This window comes from Petromyzon marinus, unplaced genomic scaffold, assembly GCF_048934315.1.
Source record: "Petromyzon marinus isolate PM22_M1 ecotype Great Lakes invasive population unplaced genomic scaffold, UKy_Petmar_22M1.pri1.0 PM_G_Scaffold_7, whole genome shotgun sequence".
NCBI classification, from domain to species: domain Eukaryota; kingdom Metazoa; phylum Chordata; class Hyperoartia; order Petromyzontiformes; family Petromyzontidae; genus Petromyzon; species Petromyzon marinus.
This window is the reverse complement of record NW_027423024.1, coordinates 5,461,848-5,467,905: the sequence shown is the minus strand read 5'-3', so window position 1 is coordinate 5,467,905 and position 6,058 is coordinate 5,461,848. Positions and strand designations below refer to the sequence as shown.

The following is a 6,058-nucleotide window of genomic DNA, read 5'->3' as shown; positions in this document are numbered from 1 at the left end:
CGGAGCATGGGGTGCTTGCGTGAATGCGTCCTTCGTGTGCAAATGTTGTGACTTTCCTGGCCTGAAGGCCGTCAATGTGTTGGACGCTTATTGGTGCACAGCGTCTCAACAACAGCAGTGGGGTTTGCTTCAACCGATGGTTACGAACATCCAGACGTGAATCAGCAAGGAGCATTTCTAGTCCTAGTTAGACAAAATCTACGTCAACACGTAAGACAAAACTATCATTCGTGTTGTAGAGAATGTATCTCCTCCTATACGTGTAACTTTTAAGTGGTATGCCTTGTAACTTATTAATGATCCGAGTGTGCTACCTATTTCAAAGACAATGAGTTGCTCCGGATGCTTCGTGGAACACAAAAACACCGTTTGACCTGTATCACAAGAACAACGGGTCTCACCTGAGACTTCTGTACAGGTTACTTTCAAACACACACACACTTTGTCCTAACATCACCTATTCAATGTTTGACCCTTATAGATCAAATGTTACAAGTATGCACAAAACCAGACAAGTATACATTCTAAATTAATGACAGGCATATTAACAAAATTGGATTACTGCAGTGAAATATACTGCATCACGTTACATCGTATTAACAAGAAGCTTTTAAAAAAAATTGCACATTCTGCTTCACAGTGTATGTAAAACATACTATTGTGTCATTCAAAACGAGTAGGCCATTGAATGCTGGCGTCTGAGTGAAAATGTAGCAAATTCTAAACATTACCTACAAACTACACAACTGAGATGACGCATCAATCATCGCCCCCTACTGACAGGCTCTTGTCCACACGCAGGCCAGTGCAGAGCCACCATCTTGTGCCACACAGGGACAGCTGCTACTTGGGGATGCTCTTCGAGCGTTTGAGATGAGACACAAAACTCCGAGTTGTTGAGGCGATTAAGCAAGCACCATGTAAAAGCAATTATGATAACATAGTGAATGCTTGGGAGCTTATTGGCTCTTGCTCCTGGTTAGAGATCTACCCAACCCACGGGCCCACAAAGTGTGTGACAAAGGTGCATCTATTGTAGCGACATCGTCTCTGGCTTACACATCTACCGGGTCTCCACTTGACTTTGTATTGTCTAGGAGCAAGTCCACCCACACCTCCACTTCCACAAACTGCTGGGAGTTGCCTCGCTCTGCCTCACAGTCAGAATTCTCCTCCTGCTTCACGATGTGAAGGTCCCATTTTGGAGTTGAATCTTCATCTTCCCTCTTCAGCTTCACCTCTTCACATTTCACCTCGATACCTTTAAAAGTGTCAAAGCTGGGATTTTCCTCCGGTTCTTGTATCATGAGGGATGGGCTCATGGTGGCACTTTGACTTTCACAAGCTGATTTCAGACTCCACTCCTTGTGGATCCTCTGATGCTTCTGTGTTCTCTGGTGTACTTTAAGATGTGGTTGTTGTGCAAACGTTATCCCGCACGGAGTGCACCTGAAGGGTTTCTCTCCTGTGTGTGTTCTCTGGTGTACTACAAGAAGAGATGAACGTGCAAACGCCTTCCCACACACACTGCACTTGAAGGGTTTCTCTCCCGTGTGTGTTCTCTGGTGTATTACAAGAGCAGATGAACGTGGAAACGCCTTCTCACACAGACTGCACCTGAATGGTTTTTCTCCCGTGTGTGTTCTCTGGTGTTCTAATAGAGTAGATGAATGTGCAAACGCCATCCCACACACACTGCACTTGAAGGGTTTCTCTCCTGTGTGAGTTCTCTTGTGCCGTGTGAAATCTCCAGTACGATCCGTGCTGTATGCACACCGGTCGCATTGTTGCCTTGTCCTACCGAGCTGCGCTGAGTGCATTTGCTCCATCAGACCAATTCTGCAGAGGAAGCGTCAGAAGAAGCGTCAGCTGCAGACAGAAAAAAATAATATCCACACCATCGACACGTCAGTATCGATGCACAGAGGAAACCATATATACAGTAACACGTGACTTACACGTCTATACTTATTCATATATTCATGATATAGTGGAAAAGTGTCCCAAATTCATCACACGGGCTGTTATGGCACACAATGAGAGGGCAAATGGTTATAAACATGCCTGGAAATCCCTCGTATCTTCAAAATGAATGTTCACCAAAAACTCCGAGCACACAATTTCAGCTGTCTGGCTTCAAAAGGAATATTTATGAGAGCTAAATTCAGCTGACATTGCAAAGGGTGTTGAAAATAATACTACTTGTGTCCGGCAGAAATGCATAAATTAATGTTCAATCGCAACTTAGAGGTGTGAAGCCAGGCATAGATGTCCTTGAATGCTGGGATAAACAGATTCGACTTCAGCTGCACGTGTGTGCTGTGTTAACTTCCTGACTCCATTCTTATAAAGAGTTGCAGAGGAAAACAAAACTAAACTCCTGTTTTGATATAACCTCCGTGCTCAATAGAGTTAATAGACTTTACTGCAAACACAAACTTGACACTGTCACACACTCAAGAGGCGAAGCCAGGATTTTCAGGTAGGGGGGGCAACCCCTCCAGCAATGAAAAATGATAGGAGTTGTTAGTAAGGAGTTGTTAGTAAGGAGTTGTTAGTACGTAAGGAGTTGTTAGTAAGGAGTTGTTAGTAAGGAGTTGTTAGTTAGTAAGGAGTTGTTAGTAAGGAGTTGTTAGTAAGTAGTTGTTAGTAAGTAATGACTTGTCCCTTGATTTTTATTCGACGCGTGTGATCGGCATTGCGCTCGCTGAAGGTGTTTGCCTTCAGGGAAGTCGTGTACTGTATACGCAACTGCGCAAAATTCTGTGAGTCACTTACAACTGCTTTGCCGTTACTTATTGCCAATTATGGACAAGGTCTGTTGCCCTCTCATAGAGTCCCTGGCACGTAATAATATGCCACACGGTGGCAGTGGGGGTCGCAAAATGCTGATTTATCTATATATATGAAAGGGAAATGTGTGGATACGTGTGTCTGTTCGAAATGTTTAGCATACTTCCCAACGTGCCACACACTTGAAATTTGGCATGTGCGTATGTTCCATACTGTACACAATGTAAAAAAATATAAAAATAGTCTTTTGTATTTTTTGGGGGGGGGAAATGACCATGAAGTGTCTGGCATCAACCCGCAACACCTCTGAGTTAAGCGCTCTGCAATGCTTAGAGCTGTTAACAGCGTGCCGGGAGATTTTAGGTGGCGCTTCGCTCCTGGCCGATGAAGCCATTGGTTTCTCGGGAGTTCAATGCATATCCTCCGTGCGGAGAACGGGTAGAACTGCTATCTTAAGTATGAAGCAGAACATTCCATCTGTTTGTTTGTGCGAAGCAGCAAAAACCTCTCCAATGCTGAGCTCTGGCGTCGGGAAAATTTGCACAGCTAACGCTGTCTGGAATTTCTAAGTGAACGTGACTATTTTCAGCTCGCCATGTCATTATTCCCTTCCTGAGTGGCCAAAATCGACCTTACGTAGAAGTGGGGTAAGGTTGAATTTCCTTGAGTGAAAACATCCGATTTAGGTAAATTGATTTGTTTCGGCTTTTTTCTTTCTTGCAAGCATCAATTTTTTCCAGGGGTTTTCAGTGAAATCAAGTTTCAAGTTTAATTTATTAGGTATAGCCCTGTGAGCCATGCGGCTCTTAAGTCGGGTGCAACCGCAACAAACAAAATTTGAACACGGAACATCTTAAAGCGACAACGCGTAACAGAAGCATTCTGGAATAAACCAGCAAATATTCCACGCAAAAAAACGTATTAAAACGCCGTGTGCAAAAATCAATGTGGTGCAAGCCAACAACAACAATCACAAGACAATTTATATTAACCATATGTTTTCGAATCTCCAAAATAAAGCTGTAAAAACAATGTAACAACAATAATCATAGGAACTGTGAATTTAAATTTAACAATAAACGATATACATAACACGTACGACAAAAAAACTGCAGCCATAGCTGGCAGCACGACACTCCCAGTGTATGATGTGTGAGTGAGTCAGCAGCAGAGTGAGTGAGTGCATGATGTGCGAGTCAGTGTATGATGAGTGAGTCAGCAGCAGCGTGAGTGAGTGTATGATGTGCGAGTCAGCGTATGAAGAGTGAGTTAGTGAATGATGTGTGAGTGAGTGTATGATGTGTGAGCGAGTCAGTGGCAGTGTGAGTGAGTGTATGATGTGTGAGTCAGCGCACGATGTGTTAGTCAGCGCATGATGAGTGAGTCAGTATATGATGTGCAAGTGAGCCAGCAAACAATGAGTGAACCTGTGTATGATGAGTGAATGGGTCAGTGGTTGTGCGAGTGTATGATGTGTGAGTAAGCGCATGATGAGCGAGTCAGTGCATGATGTGTGAGTGAGTCAGTGCATGATGTGTGAGTGAGTCAGTGTATGATGTGTGAGTGAGCCAGTGTATGATGTGTGAGTGAGTCAGTGTATGATGTGTGAGTGAGTCAGTGTATGATGTGTGAGTGAGTCAGTGCATGATGTGTGAGTGAGTCAGTGTATGATGTGTGAGTGAGTCAGTGTATGATGTGTGAGTGAGTCAGTGTATGATGTGTGAGTGAGTCAGTGTATGATGTGTGAGTGAGTCAGTGTATGATGTGTGAGAAAGTCAGTGTCGGCTCCCTCTGCTTGCGCCGTCGCCCCGCCCCCCCCCCCTGACTCCGTCGCCCCCCCCAGCTCCGTCGCCCCACCGCTGGCTCCGTCGCCCCCCCCCCCCAGCTCCGTCGCCCCCCCCCTGGCTCCATCGCCCCCCCGCTGGCTCCGTCGCCCCCCCCCCCTAGCTCCGTCGGCCCCTGGGCGAAGCTGGGTAGTGAAGCTCGTTACTAATAAACCCCAATGATCCTATCAAAATTAGGGATTTCTATCGGATCGTTGGGGGGGCACGTGCCACCCCACCCCTCACTGGCTCCACCACTGTCACACACTGGCATGGTTCACAGGTGGTGGTGTGTCTAGACCCACGCCTGGCCACCTTCACCTGCTCAGTATTAATGCTTCCTCACTCCACCAAGTAGTTAATTGAGGATCAATCAACACAGCCGAGGCTGCGTGTCTCTCTCTCTCCCCGTGGTCGTGTGGATTTCCTTCCCGATCCCCCGGTCTCCCCTCTACATGTAGAGAATGAACACCGACACGCGTCTAAGAGTGAACACCACCACGCATCTAGAGTGAACACCACTAAGCGTCTAGAGTGAACACCGCCATGCGTCTAGAGTGAACACCGCCACGCGTCTAGAGTGAACACCGCCACGCGTCTAGAGTGAACACCGCCACGTGTCTAGAGTGAACACCACCACACATCTAGAGTGAACACCACTACACGTCTAGAGTGAACACCGCCAAGCGTCTAGAGTGAACACCACCACGCGTCTAGAGTGAACACCACCACGCTGTTGACAAGCCCCACCTTGTTGTTGTTATTGTTGTTGTGGGCAGGTTGCGTCTGTAAACAAGAGCGGTACAGCAGCTGAACGCGGGCGTGGCCTGGTAAAAAATGAAAAAAAACTGTGAATATTTAAAACAAAACAAAGTTACAAAGTAGCGAGCCAGGTGAAGAGAAATTATAACTTAAGCAAGATACTCTTTGGTTCTTTCGGCAAAGGCACGTAGAAAAAATAAATAAATAAATTGATAGCTTCAGTTTCATTTATTTGGTATAGCCCTGTGAGCCATTCGGCTCTTGAATCGGGTGCAACCACAACAAACAAAAAACTAAAACATGAACAAGAAAACATCTTGAAGTGACTTTGTGTGACTGTGCAAACATAAAATCCAGGGAAAAACAGCAAAATATTCAACAAAAAGCACCGTACACCAACGCTGTGTGCACATAGCATGCGACGTTTCAATTGCAACACAAGCAATCATCATCAGGTACAAATGCAAGAGAAAACAAACCTAGTGAACTTAGAAATGTAATGCAGTACAACACAGAGAGTCGGTCAACATAACAGTCAACACCCCACCAGGTTGATAACGTTCTTCCAAAGATTGCTCAATGCGAATCAATGTATAACATTTTTGACATGCGTTTTTCTGGATTTTCTTGTTGTTATTCTGTCTCTCACTGTTCAAATAAACCTACCATTAAAATTATAG

General features: G+C 45.3%; 1 long non-coding RNA gene across 1 annotated transcript; it reads right to left on the bottom strand.

Annotated features, from left to right (window-relative positions):
- Positions 1-522: 522 nt before the first annotated feature.
- Positions 523-5,447, bottom strand: LOC142920156 (uncharacterized). Its single transcript, XR_012938690.1, has 2 exons — positions 5,367-5,447; positions 523-1,839 (listed from the first exon to the last, which is right to left on the bottom strand). It is a non-coding gene; the product is annotated as an uncharacterized LOC142920156 (long non-coding RNA).
- Positions 5,448-6,058: the final 611 nt, after the last annotated feature.